This window comes from Mya arenaria, chromosome 7, assembly GCF_026914265.1.
Source record: "Mya arenaria isolate MELC-2E11 chromosome 7, ASM2691426v1".
NCBI lineage: Eukaryota > Metazoa > Mollusca > Bivalvia > Myida > Myidae > Mya > Mya arenaria.
Window position 1 is genome coordinate 42324380 of NC_069128.1, and position 16510 is coordinate 42340889.

Genomic DNA, 16510 nt, shown 5'->3' on the forward strand with positions numbered 1-16510 from the left:
GTACATTTGCAACAACTTGATATCTGTAGATATAAACTTCAATTTGTAAAACTATGATTCTGACGTAGAGACAGCTAGCATTATCATAAGTGCTCCGTATTATGAATGATGAAGCCTCTTCTGGAACAAGCTGTATTATCATAGATAGAGCCTCTTTAGAATGGACTGGTTCATGTTTATTAGAGCATCACTTGGAATTGAATGTATTATGATTGAAAGAGCCTCTTTGGAGTGGACAGTTCCATGATTGATAGAGCCTCTTTGGAATTGATTGTGTCATGATTGATCGAACTTCTTTTGAATGGACTGTATCATGAATGTTAGAGCTTCTTTGGGAATGGACTTTATCATTAATTGTAGAGCCTAATTTGAAGTGCACTGTTTCATAATGATATAGCCTCTTTTGAGTGACCTGCTTCATGAATGATGTGGCCTCTTTTGGACTGGACTGTTTCATGAATTATAGAGCCTCATTTGAACTGACCTGCTTCATAAATGATAGAGCCTTTTTTGGAGTGGACTGTTTCACGATTGATAGAGCCTCTTTTGAAATGGGCGGTATTGTGGCGGTCTTGAACGTAACAAGTCCGCGAAAGTTATTTGCATGAAGGGGGCTACTTTCTTTCCTTGCCGGAGTGGTTGCAATCGTTTCTGAGCGCACTATTGAACCATAAAACGGGAACCCGAAAAGCTTGTCATTTAGTGCTCATATAAGCCGTGTGCAGGCCGGTAAGCAAATTGTACATATATGGATGTGTTTGGTTAGGCGTTCAATATAATTCTACATTTGATAGGCAAGTATGTTTCATAACTGTGCAATACAGTATGTAGGAAACATTTTTGTCATTGGAACTATAATTGCTAATTAATCAAAATCACAGAATATCACTTAGTATGGAATAAGATTATAACCAATATACTAATATACTAATCCGCATTTCACGTTACAATGAACTGAAAACTTGAAGTAAACATTTAACGACTTTTGGTGAATTCATATTGGCCCAGTTATTTGTCCGAGATTAGCTGTATTTGCCTGAGCCTGAAAGGATAAATAACTCGGCCAATATGAAATCACCTAATTAATGAGTATTTTATTAATTAACTAGAACGGATAGTACGACATTTTGGTTAAATTTATTCAAATAACTTACCGTAAGTTCACATTGAAGCCGTATATATCCCTTATTCATTCATGTCTGCTTTTCTAGACTTAACTTTGCTGCTGTTGACATGCATCCTTGAAGTGACATTGCACATACTTAAGAAAAGGCACTGTGCAGTTTAAGGAAGCATGTCTGATAGCCTTAATTTCGTAAATCGTTTGCCAAAACGTCAAATTTTTCCGTCTTCCATTTTATCGGTGTACAGAAACATTATTATCGTAAAATCCACTAACGGGTTAAATACAACTATAATATCAAACCGTACGAATAAAAATTGTCCATTTCTAAAATCCTATATTAGGCGAGTTTTGTAGCGAATCTAAAAGGAGGAAACTCATATCGGCCGAGTTTGGTCGATATTGGCCGAGTTTTGGCATATATTGTCGTCAATTGTCTGGTATTGGTACCGCGACTGTCCCCGTATTGCGTCAAATACGTTGGTTAACTATGCCCAATATTGGCTGGTTAAGGCTTCGAAATTCGCCCAGTCAGTGACAAATAAGCGAGGGAGATACACTTATTATTGAAGGTTGATACATAAAGGCTGCATAATACATTGATTTTTTTATTAAACGACTTGGTTATCGCCTTAGAACGGTCAGTGAAACAATACTTCAATGGGAGTTTAAACTAGTTAACGAGTACTCCTGCATGCTCATTCAAATAAGTACCAATGAAAATAGTTGTTTTGTTCCAGCGTGTGATTTAGTATGATGCACCGTGTGATCACCAAATGTTATATTTCACGATTTGCGATCTATTTTATGCATACAAGTTGTTTTAAAAATCATTAAATTGTACTTTATCAGAGAATACATGCCAACTTAACGTCTGTTCGCGTTGTTGTCTGATTTGAATAGCAGAATTTCAGAAAAAGGGATAAATTAGCTAAATAAAATCAATGTTTGAAACAGTGAAAATCACTTTCATCACTGACAAAAGGTATAGAAACCGCCGGTTAGTATAAAGTAAACACGCCTGATCGGCTCAAATTAAGCCTATAAAGTTAAAACAAACTCAGTGATCAAAGCTTATCCAATTTCAGCAGTTTATTGCACTTTTTACGTGTACGGGAAACAACTTTTACAACAAATACCTTTAACTTGGCTATTAGTACAATAACGTTTTTCTTTTTGAATAAGAATCGGGCAAGCCATATTGTTAAATGTGATAGATGTTGAGTCTTCACAGCCGGCAGGTGGTCTGGACGGTTTGGCTGGTCTCCCGCTCGACTTGTTGGACTTTCCACGGCCGCTTGAGTATTGGCGATCTGTTGATCTGAAAAATAAAATTTGAAAAATAAACTTGGTACGTGCTTTTCTTAATAATACACACATATGAAAACAAGATTAAGATGGTAAATTATATTACGAATATCAATTCCAATTATTTTGAAGAAGAAACAAACAAACAGTTATTCTAAAATTCTATGGTTTTCTATTGAAATGTCTTGTTTAAACTATACAGTCGTCATATTATCATAGTTGCCTTTGTTCAGTTAATGTGTACATGGACTTTGTTGCCTAGAATTATTCTAGAACACTGGATAGGTATTTCCGGTGAGTTTAGCCGTGCTGGAAAATATTTATCAGGCACCCCCTTGCTAGATTAGTCTCGCGCTATGACGCAGTACTTTTTATTACTTTTATGATATGCTTTAATTGGGCATAAATATGATATTTCAATAGATGATTGAAGTGTTGAACTCTATTTACAGAATTTTTGCTTATTTAAGATGAACTCGATACATCACATGTATATGTGGAAGCAATTTAAAAGTATGTTATTTATAAGTTGGGTTACTATACAAAAAATGGACATGCATGATATGTTGCTCTAAGATAAATAAAACATTTTCTCTGAGATGTTAACACTGGTTTTGAAATGTATGTAAAAATAGTAACTGTAAGCAATAACCATTTGCATACCCAATTATCAACAAACAAAGTTATTGCCCTGTCTTCATATTTTCAAAGCCAATGTTAGGTAATTACAGTTTTTTCTAAGAAATAATACATGTCAAGAAAGACTGTTGGACAACATAGTTATAAGTCTTCAAATTGATATTAGCATCAACCAATTCTTAATTTGATCTCTACCGTCAGTAATTTGGCCAAGCCAACTTGTGCAATTTAGGACGAAAAGAGGAGTTATTTCAAGTTTCCTTCACTGTTTGAACTTTCGATAACACATTTTCATATCATGGGAGGCAAGTTCGTAACAATGGTCACATGTTTATTATTCTTTAACAACACACAATATTGCATTGTCGTCTATGGATGCTTTAATATCATAATGAAAACTACATGGACAAGCCCATATGTCCAAATTTCAACAATAAACCCTGCTTAGAGGCAAAAAGCAGTTATCCAAACGACAATGTTTGGTGATAGCGTTTGTAAACTTACTTTGATATCTTGTTTGAAATGTACGGTCTTTGGTTGGAGGATAGGCCCGAGTATCGACCATCGAAAGAACTTGATCGACTTCCGGATCCAGTGGAGGATGACTTAGATTGACCTCTTATTTTAAGAAGTTCTGAAGCATTTGAATGTGTTCTTTTTATTTCTTTATGCGGAAATTTTGAGTAAGTAGATAAACAGCGTTTCTCGTCATTCTTGTCACAGAAGCTACAATAACACAAATACCTATTTCACGATTTAAATGTTTTGGCCAAGTTAGCGATCCGCCATTATAAAAACAAAACAATCATATAAAGGATATTATTTCTCTAGGATTTGAATCTGCGACAGAATCTATTCACAATAAATATCCAAAGAACAAAACATCGCAAAAGTAAGCAATCCACAAAATGCATATACATCTTGAACATTAAACACATCTCACATCACCTCCGTTTAACGTTGGGTTCCATTTGGAAGGCAGTGAAGTTCATGAGATTTACCACAAGCGAGCCAAATATATTCCATAAACTTACTTGTACACCCATCACAGCACATCTCTTTAACGTTTGGCTCCGTCTGACAGGCATAAAAGCCCATGGTCTCCTTCATAAGCTGATCACACGTAAACCCGTTGATAAGTATATGGGAGTCCTTGCACACGTTCTTGAACGCTGAAAACAGATGTTATTTATCATTCAACTATAGTTACAAGTTACAGACCATGGTGCCGTTTCAAAAAAGAGTCGATTTTAGTACACTGACCAAATCTTAGTGCCATGGTTTCATTATTTTGCTATATAATTGAGTAAACTGAAATAGGCCAGTGTTAAAAATGAACACTAAGTTGAGGAAATAAAACATGATATATTGCCATATGTGACGTTTATACAGATTAAGAATTATTGATGTTACGACTAAAATCCTTTATTGAAACCCATACATCTTGTAGTCATTTTTGTTTTAACACAGTACCATTTCCTGTGCTCGAACGGGTTATGTTTAGAGACTTGCATGAAATAAACCACCAAATTGACTCCAGACCCATGTTATGTAGCTTTTTGCATTAGAAATCATGTTTTATAGTATCGAAAGCTTTTTGACGATCCATCATAATCTTGCCAGTAAACAAACCTTTAGACGACTGTTTACGTGTCTAATGTGTAGGGTGTGTGAGGCAGGAGTCAGAAGAGTAGTTAACCTAGAAACCACTTCAACAATCATACAACACACCATTGTTACCAAAACAAATAAGCTGAGTGTACACAGTACGCTCAAGAATTTGGACACAATTCATCAAAGAATAACTGGCTTATAGTTCAAAAATTCTGTCTTACTATTTTTCTGAAAAAGCGGTTTGACATTAGCATTTTTTAGGTTCTTTGGTATCCCCTCATTAACAATGGAACTATTGATTAAAAATGTGACATGTATTTAAATGATAGGAGCTGCAAAGATCTAGCAAGAATATCATCAAGCCAAGTTTAATTCAAACAGTTTAATTCGGATAATTTAAAGACAAATTGCATTTACACTGTATGTAGTTTATTGGATTAAGACTTGGGGTTACTATGCTTATAAGAAGTATTGAAAGACACTAGATGAACTATTTGGCATGCTACTGGCAGTTTCTCCAATACAGCAATAGTAAAATTGTATTAAGATATGTTACTTTCGTATTAATGTCAAGACATGTTTGTCATTTACGTAATGGAATACGTTCGATAAAGATTTAATACTTTTTTATTCCTATATCATTCAACAGATACCACAGACACTTTGGATTGTGTTTAACTTTTGTGTTTGTTACATATTTGCTTATGTGTGTTTTCCCATTCCTTTGAACTTTTTTTTCAAAATGAAGAGAAAGGCGAGTGTGAGTCAACGAATAATTCGAGCCAAGCGAGTTCGAGCCAACGAGGTTCGACTATATATTTAAACTTGAATCACTAACGTTTACTGCATGACTGACAACATTTCTGTCTGAACTTTTCCTGCTGACAGAAGTAGGGCGTGGCATCCTCACAATGGGCTCCGTTTGATGGCAGGTCGGGGTAGGGACAATCATCTGTAAAATGAAATTAGTAGAGCATTTAAACAAACTCAAGTCAAAATGTCAACCGTTTTCAACATCAAATGTTTATTATTGTATTCAGTAATATTTAATATTAAATAAATGTGATAAAACTGCGATAATGTTGGATGCGAACGCTTACATAAAATATGATTACACTACCTGGTACATCTTTGCCCTTGGAATCAGTAACACACTTCCCCATATTGCATATCTGCAATGGAAACAAAGCTTCACAATCATACATAAAACATAGGCATACCTTGCGAAAACAGGTTTAATCAGTCAGGTATGTACCATGTCAACGGTGGTTACCAGGAGTGTCTTGAAGTGACCAGCGTCTTCCTAGTCCACCTTTGTAAGGTTCTAAACAAACATTTCAATTCAATATTTCAAATTATTTTAAAATCTGTATAGTGACAGGCAGGCAATATTAAATGTTTTATAGATGGCTAAGCCTATCTTTAAAACAATATATAATTATAAAGTTAAAGAAAAAACAACCTATATATTAAACCTTTATTAAACACTGTTTTGTGTTGTCTTCAGTACCTTATATTTGCCACACGGCGTACCCGGAGCAGCCATCTGCTCACTGATAATTGCGCATGCGCCTCGTGAGGGGTCGTAACAATACATCCGGTAACACATCTCCTCTGTTGACGTTGGCGGCTGTAATGAGTAATATGTCAGATTAAATAATTAATTCGTTAAAGCTGAAGTCATTCGTACGGTCAAAAAATAGCTCAAGACTTAAAACTGCACATCTTGATTTATTGTAAATTTTCATCAAGTAAAATATTTAAGTAGGATGCAACGTGACAAAATTAACTTAAATTTAATCTACTGCATTTATCATATATAAAATATATGTATTTACTTACACACATGAAAGATCCATCGCCATACAATTGGCGACACTGACTGTGAACATCATCGGTAGTTCCCGGAAGAGTTTTCAAGTGTCGAGCGACTTCCTGGTCCACCTTTACGTCTGTTCGTGACGCACGCGCCCTCTTGCTACATTGGAGACAGTTCCGACCCCTGCAAAAACCAAGGTATACGTGAATGTTAACCTACTTTAAAAAGGACTTTGTTAGGGGAACGCTCGTTTCAAAAACCGGTAGCGTTGGTAGTTGTTTTCTTCTTTTTTCCTAATAAGACTTTATGGAAGAACGTAATTGTCATAATTGGAGAATGGTGTTGAAGTTAGCTTCTATATAGAGCTTTAAACATTTTTAACAACATATTGGAAAACAGACTTTTTAAAAAAAGGTTACCAACCCACTATAACAACGTTAGGGTCGGTGCCTATTTCGTAGGTAGGGTCGGGTTATCCGTACCAAATGTATTCTTAGGTCATATACTAATAATGAAATATCACACAATTACATTCGGACACATAGATACATCAATATAGAAACTCATCATTCTAACTGTCATACTAAAATACTTTTGGCTACTGAGCTTGTTTCTGTAGTTATTCACATAAGTATTGATCAGAATTAACCATCTAAATGATCATTTCTTCTTCTTTGGGAGCAGCGTATATCAAAATTAGAATATCACTTAAGAGAGTGTTAAAGGCCGGTGCCAGTGTTGCACTCGCAATACCTGTCAAGGAGCAGACAAGTATATCAACAAGTTTTTTTGCTCGATTACAAAACTCATCAACATCTTCCCTTTTGATGCTATTTTTATATATCATATATAGCTATATATTTTTAGTATGACACTTAAGATGATAAGTTTCTATATTGATGTATCTATGTGTCTGAATGTAATTGTGTGATATTACATCATTACTGTACTTCGATAAGTTTTACCTTTTGCGTTTTTTTCTTTATTCTAGATTGTTTGGATAAGATTGCGGTTGTGCACACAACTTGGTTTAAACCCCCAGTACATTTACATTTTACTGACCGTTCCAAGCAACCTAGTGTAAAGAGGCACTTTTTCAGAGTGTACTGTACAACGAATGAGGACAGTGCTTTAGTTTACTACTTTAATTAAATGCGAGTAAACCTTGATCTGTTCTGATTTCCAGATAGTATTCTTACATGTTATAGGCGCTAAATAGAGGCTGACGCAAAATATTTTAATGCATTATCATGATTGTGTAACTTATTTGACTCAAGTTAAAAAAGCACAAAAAATCGTGTAAGTTTGACCATTAAAGTAAAATGAATAAAGCATTATAATACATTTTAATTAACTGGTTTTTTGCATCATCCCATATTGTACGCCTTTTATGCGAGTATCCAAGTGATCCTTCATATTTCCACAAAAGATCTTTGAAATGAGAAATTATATTTCTGGCTGTACAATAACGAAGGAGATCGAAGCCTTGGCTTACATATTCATGATATAATTCTTACATTTTAATGAGAGTGTCCATGTGGTCCTTTATCTGTTCTAGAGAACATTTTGAAAAGGAGAAGCTATATTTCAGGTTGTTTTTGTCAATTAGGAAGGATGCCGGTGCCATGATGTAGTTTAATGATGAATCACATGCGGAACCCCTCGCTGTACCCTCGCCATCGTGGAAAAACACACCGAGGCTGAAAAGATAGAAATATGAAATAGAAGTGACTGAGGTAAATAAGTAAATTATATTTTTTGTTCTTCATTCATTTTAAGGGCATTTTAATAGTTAGTTAATTTTCATAGAATTTAGTTTAAAGAAGTAGTTAGATTCCAAAGCAGAATTCGGATTTTCTTACTAAATTACTATTATTTTTGTAATCTGAAAGTGCATTTAACTCGTTATTTATTTCAGTATATGTCTTGTTTGAAAACATGTCACCAAGAAATCGCAAGCCATGGTTTATCGGGTAAATGTGAATAATTTTCGCATAATTACATATTCATTAAGTCTAAACACAATTTTGTTTAAATGAAAAAATAATTTTAACATTTCTCCGATTAACCAATATTAACATAACTACACACAATAAAGATAGTTTACCTTGAAGTGACACTCGTATTTAAAATCAATACATACTGTAATATGTTGTACCCCCTTTATATTTTAACAATTGTCCGGATATCCGAATTTACTTACACTCTGTTGTCTTATCGCTGTTTTTCCATTTCTTGTATGAGTATTCCAGAAGTCTTGTAGTAAATGAATATGTAGATAATTACAATTTCAATTCAGATATAAATTCCATAAGTATACCTTGAATCGAAGCTGTATAACCCGTTTATAAATTTGAAGTACACACGACTGTCACAAATATGTCCGCCATTTTAACTGTTGGGTTACAGCGCAGTAATATTTATTAGATATTTATTCATTGGAGTAAACTTTTCCTGTATGAATTGTAAAGTTAAATTGTTTCAAGCATAATTTTATTATTAATGTTTTATATAAATGTGCTCATGTTACAGATAACAATTACAATGCTGCGACCGCACTATTTGATTCGATTGTTGCTATGACACTATTTCGAGGATGAATGATAATATTATTTCTGCAGCATTAAGATATTTGTTTCATTATAATTAGATTGTTTAATTAAGTGTTCGAATAGGATGCAATTTGTCATTCTCGATCGATTGATGTATCTATTATTATGAATGTCTTGCAAGACTTTTCATATTTACTTGTTTTATTGTACTCGAGCCTTGGCACCTTCTTCTCACATGCAAATGTGAGCTGCAGCCCTGCAGACCAATCAAAAGCCTTGCAGCATTGCTGCAGCATCTTGCGGGTATATAAGAAGTGTCAAGTTCGAGCTTGGGAGTTGACATTTCTGAAACTTGAACTATTTTCAACATCTTGAAAACAAACATGCGAGGTATATTCTTTTGACACGTATTATAATTAAATCAACGCGCACATTTATTAAGTAAATGAACCTCGCATATTATTTAAACTAATATAAGAATAAATAATCATTATAATTACATTGAACTTAACTTTATTAAACTATTGATCAACTCGTCAACTGTCCACTGAACATGTCCGCAATTGTAATTATTGACTTAGCTTTGTGGAGTTGAGATTTACTTGAATAAATAACGTTTAATTGAGAAACGGACTTGCGTTTTCGAATATTCATCACTGATCATTATTAAACTACATATACCTTGGCTCACCAGGCACTAGGCCTGGTGTAAGCAGTGATTCACCACAGATATACTTTGGCTCACCGGGTAAAATACTTGGTGTAAGCAGTGATCCACCACATATCATCGAAAGTTAATAATCATTTAACTTTAAACGTATGAGACGGATGTTACAATACACATATATAACCAACATTAAATTTAAGTGATAAACCTTTAACTACTTACTTAATAATGAATGTATGGTAAATATTAATTACTGATAACACGATAATTACCGTGTATTTTAAAGCTGAAAACGCAAAAATATTAAATGACTGGTGGGTCCTAAAGATTTACAATGATCAACTTTTGTCTCATAAGGTAACAATACCTTGTTTGCTGCAACTTTCTTTCAAATTAAACATTGTATCCTTCATAAGAACCATTGTTTTCGATATATATTCATCCTTTTCGGTACATTTAAGCAGTTGTATTAATTGTGGAACATCTTATTTGGGAATAAGAGTGCATCTTTAAAACATGTACCTCAAAACTTAAAAATGAAAGTTTAAAACATTTTGATGTTTTGCTTTCCCTGCCAACTTTATAATATGAAATGCGTTTAAATGCCCGAATGGACACTACAAACTTATTAAGAAATTAAAATTGAATATTCGTTCTTATTTCCTTGTGTGCATTTACTTACTTGTGCCCCAGTTCGTGTGTGCCTATCCCCGACGCGGTATACGCTCCGTGGTCTACCACCAGAGATGTGCTCTTGCTATCTGAGCAGATGCCGCTCACAAAACTTGTACCTACAACCAATGTATATGGGTGTAATCCGTGATCATTGTTTTTCATACCTGTTTAGGTATTCATTGGTTTAGTAGAACAGCAACAACAACAACAAAAATAATAGTAATTTACGTATTGTTAAAATGTGTTTTGTGGAGAATTTAAACGTGTTGCTTAGGTAAATTCCTTTCACCCTATTATTATCTATAACGCATCATTGTAATCAATATTTATGTCCCTATTTTCAAGGACTATGGTTCAAGCCAATGATTCAATGATTGCTTTTAGTTTCCATTGTAATACTATAGGTTAAACAAACTAAACTAATTGATATGTTAGTACAACATGCGTTTACTTAAATAAGTACGTTAATAGTTTACAACCAAGCCAAGCACAACAAGCATTCAATGCGGACCTCCTATGTCCCCCGCCAAGCCGCCCTTTGGAGGTCCGTGGGTCAAAGCCTCCTCGACCACTGCCTGATCCAACACGTGGTTCACGGACTCTGTAAAATCTCCAGTGGTTAGTACATTTTCTCGCTAGATATGTGAATTAGTTTGGTATGTATTGTTAGTAAGTTAGTGGTAATTGTTAATGTTGTGCGAATACAGAATGTATCATAACCTGCACACAAAAGACACGCTAAATTACTTTTACAATGTTGTCTTTCTCGTTATGATCATAAACAGTCTTCATAATACAGGGACTAATATTGTTAAATGTTAGTTAAATTTGTTAATCTGAAGGTTTATTATCTTTTAAAATATATAAAAGTATTATATCAAATGACACTTGGTATCGTTTGGCATTAAACATGTGCTGAGTTAATGGATTGTCCAAGTAATCTGGCTTTGAATGTTTTTATTCGTTCCAAGGTAAGTTCGCAAAGCTGTTATAGTTGTTCAATAATAAGTGGAAATCTACAGATACAAGTCGAGTTACCAAAACTTTATCGAAGACCCCATGACCTAACATATTTCGTTATTGTTATGGCAATTAGTAGCAAGCAGAAAAGTATGCACGCATTTGCAATTTAAATCCATGTTAAGTAAACGTAATGTTCGTAAAAAGGACGAGTCAAAGCGGCCCAAACCCTACTTCACTCTTTGCAAATGCCTAGTGACAAAGTGACCACAGCAGCAAAATTTTACTTTGCTCTTTGTTAATGCTAAATGTCAAAGTGACTTATGAAGTACGATTACTTCTTTGCTCTTTGCTAACGCCTAATGACAAAGCGACCAAAGAAGCACAAATCCTGCTTTGCTCTTTCCTAATGCATAATGACAAAACGTCCAAAGTAGCACAAATCCTACTTTGCTCTTTCCTAATGCATAATGACAAAGTGACCAAAGTAGCACAAATCCTACTTTGCTCTTTCCTAATGCATAATGACAAAGTGACTAAAGTAGCACAAATCCTACTTTGCTCTTTCCTAATGCATAATGACAAAGTGACTAAAGTAGCACAAATCCTACTTTGCTCTTTCCTAATGACAAAATGACTATAGAACCGGATAGACAAACTATCGTACCCATATAGGACACCATACAACATGCTTTACTGTCCCTGTAGTGTTAAGTGAGAACGTCAAAAAGCACAAATGAGTCTTATAGTAAACATGGCGTATTTGCCACAAAAAGAGGTCATTGTATCCTATGACTAAAATTAGAATGACTAAACATAGAATGACAGCGTTATGGTAGTTTTAAGGAAGTTGACGCTTCTTTTCAGTTTTATGAAAGGCACATTTGATATGATGCCAAAAACTGATATTAAAGCCTTTATAATAAGACGCATTTCTGAACATAACAGTGAACAGGTTATAGAGCATTCCAAATGTTTTTGCTATCAAAGAGTGAACGTCCTTCTACAAAAAGTATGCGGTGTTGATATCAGTACATACCTAAAACAGTACCACCCATACTAGCAGATGCATACCTGAAAAGATTGTCAATATTTAAGCTTTATTTTCGAACTGGTAATGGTACAACAATTTTGTTTTGACTGACGTAATCAGTATTAAATCATATTTAAATGAAGTCGATTTTTAAAAAAAAAAAATCAGTCAACTTTTTCAAAATGGAAAACGAATCGTTTCTACAGACAGTGCAAGAAAGAGGCTAGGCCGACACTACATAAATCACACTGTATTCTTCAATTTCGTAAGAGTACAATAAACAATTTAGAATTAAGAAATCCATTTATGAATTTGATTTACTTACTCAATGAAAAGCATGGCGTGGTTATAGTCGGGGAGTGTCCCCTGGCGTTTTCCAGTTCGTTTAAGGAAATTATCCAACTCTGTAAGGGTATGGTTACTGTCTACACGATAACTGGGGTCATTTTGTAGCTTGTTCGCGTCGATGAACTGTAGATCGTTTGATGACTGAAAGATTTATAAGCCATTTAAATGTTAAAAGAAAACATAATCTAGTGTATGCAATCAAGCAACGGGAAATAAAACAGTCCAACAAATCAACCGTATATATAAGTAGTATTTCCTTTATTTTATACAGTTCAAAGGTACGAACTTCAAGCGAACGACTACTCAAGCCAAGCAACATATTGACAGTCTAAATGAATGTACGTTATTATTTTGTGATTTTACATGATCCCTTTTCAACAATCCATTTCGTTTTTAGTGTTTAGTTTTATTTGAAAATAATAATTTAATTTAATAATAATAATTTATTAAATAAAAGGAATAAAGATTTTAAAAATATACACATTTACTTGACAACATGGTAGTATGTGCATGCCTTTTGTTATGGCAGGAAATATTTATTGTATCTACCTTTGCAATAAAGTATCCAGCTAATCGAACGTTTATACTTAAATCCTTGTCACCAATCGACGAGTATCTTAGATTTATCTGAAAATAAAAATAAAAACATAATGAATAACAAGCTTTCTTTTTAAAGCATACTAATTAGACTGCAATAGAATATAGCATACTATTAAACAATGAGTAAATACTTGTTTAATAATATTTTATTTATAGTGATGCCATTTATTTTTTCAAATATCAGTTTTAAAATTAGAACTACATTCGGGAAACGCGCGTTATAATGATGTTTCCGGTACATATTTGGAACTATTTACAAAATATGTTTAATAAGGTTTCTTTAATTCGACTAAATTAAAGCTGTTGATTTTGATATATTAGTTCATAGGTAATGAAGAAAGGGTTGATAATACAGACATTGATCAGTATGTATGCATACGAACGGTTATACGATTTCTGCGACAACTATAAATATAACTCCCGGAAATGATGATATCTTAAAATAGATATCCATATATTGCTTTTAAAATCAGAAATGTTTATGTTAATAATTTTCTTATAATTCTGTACTTGAAAATGGCCGATAATTACCTGTTTATTTATAGATTATTCGTGGCAGGTTTAATTTTCAACATGTAGTTTGACGGGCCTTATAAAAATAGTGTTTTATAAGCCCTCTGAAGACCAGTTATGTGTTGCCGCTATTAAACTTTAAAAGGCAGATATTTAAACTTTAAAGTTACCAGTCTTAACAAAACTTTGATTGAATTAAAGGTTACATGTTTTACAAAATGTTCATGTTAAAAACACTTTCTGTAAAACTTCCAGGTTTTAAAGAGCGGTATAATATAAGAAATAGTACAGACCACTTCGGATCTTCTGACCTCCGAGTCAGCCCAGAAACATTGAATTGACCTCAACCATCGCCTCAGTCTGTTAAATGTCTCTTGGCTGACTGGTCGGTTACTATAATGAAAGGATCCCCTCAGTGATTTATTTTTAAAATATTGACCAACATTTGGATATATGAACTGACCTGAGATAATATTCATTAAACCTTACCCCATTTATAACATGAGCGTAATAATATCGAATCTTCTCCATGGCGTTTTTTTCTGACTTTTCTTCTTCCTTAAACCTGGAATAATCCAAACAAATAATTCTGAGATTGAGTGACAGTGTCAATCAAACCTTAACTACTTTTGCCATACTTGGCTTCCTTATAAATGTTCTTGTATATCTTATAAGTTACCTACGATTTAATGTTGATCTGATTGTTTAAAAAAAAACAAAAAAAAAACAACATTGAAGTATAATTTAAAAAAGGGTGTTTTCTCGACTAGTGTATAAAGGCGCACAAAAAAGATTGATTCATTTTTTTTTAATTTTAATGTATTATCGTGTTTAAATAATTTGACTTTAATGATAAAATATGTATAAGATCTAGGTACAAAGAAATTTAGCCAAGTAGAAATTGGCCACGTATATATTAAATAAAAAAATAATTAAAGGCTTATATATGTTGTCTGTACCTTAATCATATCCTTTTTTGTTTCTATCAGTTAAATCGATACTGCATCAAAATAAATAAAAAAAATCATCAACCTATATTGTGCGCCTTTAAGATATATACAATGAATACTGAAGAAACGAAAATAGAAGTAATTTTTTTATTGTTAAATGCATATGGACCAACTCACAATATACACTCAGACACCATTTCAATAGTTAGTAAAGAAAAATGCAGACATAAACGATTAACTTAAGAAGAAAACCCATACTTTCGATAAATGCTGTAGTCTACTACCACAAGGACGTCCACACAGTAATCGCTGGCAGAAGAGACCGATGGTATTTTCTTGAAGGGGGACGGCTTCTGGCTAGGATAGGGGCTGTACTTCTGTACTGGTTTTCCTGTATAAAACATTCAATGATAATAATAGTGACACAAGATACGCATTTACGGATTAGAGTAAATGAGCAGTGGTTTATACATTTGTGCGTGTTACATTGTGCCCTATTATTCTACGAAGCAAGCTTTTGTTGAAAATAACATTTATGGTCTTTATTATGGTGAGGTGTCACAAACGATAATTTTGCTTTAAGTCGGCAAAATATATTATGCCATTGATACTGTTATAACTCGTTGTTCCCATGATACCATTACTAATTCAAACGGTTGTTTATTAATTGATTTTGTTCAACAGGGGTGGTGTAGATGCTAAGATTGGAGCTCATACTTTTGTTGGGCGCACTAGATCTGGTGTAGTAGAGTACTGCGTCGTTGAGGAAAAGTTATTAGTACGCTGAGTAATATGTCGGATCATTATTATAATTATTATTATTATTATTATTATTATTATTATTATTATTATTATTATTATTATTATTATTATTATTATTATAAAAGGGAGTGTATAAACAGGTCTTTTTTCAGTAATTTTATAAATGATGTAGGAATGTAATATTGACAATTGTAGTTCAAACGAAGATATTGAAAATAATTTAAATATGTTTTCGTCAGAACTCGAAAATATGTGCATGTATGTATTTGGTCGATCTGGACATAAAATGCAACAGAATTCTGGAAATTACTCAAAGTGTGTGCTACTACAAAATCTCCAAAAACATAACCAACGAACCGTTACCGCGAATATTAAGGCAATATACAAACCCAGAAGACATGGTTTTTTCAGTCAGACAAAGAAGTTTTGAATGGTTAAAGCTTTGTAGATAAAGAGTTAAACTCAATGTTTTTAACTGGATGAACCATTTACTCTACAGAATTTCAACAAAGGCATCTTAAAGCTAAATCCAGCAAAAAGTGCAGGGCCTTATTTATTTTTGAATATATTTTTATTTATGGAAAGCAATTTTTTTTCAAACTGTTTATTGAAATAATGAATACAATTTAACAGTTTGGTTTCCATGGAAAGAGGACTATTTTGTTTCAGTTCATAAAAGGGAAGCGTTAATGAGGTAAGTTATTTCAAGGGAATAACATTGTTAATTGTTTTGGGAAAGTTCGATAAATGAGAGGCTTTCTTAATAGGCAGAATTTTATCATGTATACATTGAATCACAAGTTGGGTATAGGGTGAAATTGGGTTATTTAATCATATTATATTCCAAACCAAAAAGCTATATTGTGTATTTGTTGACTTTCCCAAAGCCTTTGATTATATTGTAAGAGAGATCCTTTGGTTTAAGATATACAGACTCGGAATCGGAG

General features: G+C 33.4%; 1 pseudogene; it reads right to left on the minus strand.

The window, feature by feature from the left end:
• Positions 1 to 2206: 2206 nt before the first annotated feature.
• Positions 2207 to 16510, minus strand: part of LOC128241882 (A disintegrin and metalloproteinase with thrombospondin motifs adt-2-like) — a 32805-nt pseudogene continuing 18501 nt past the window's right edge.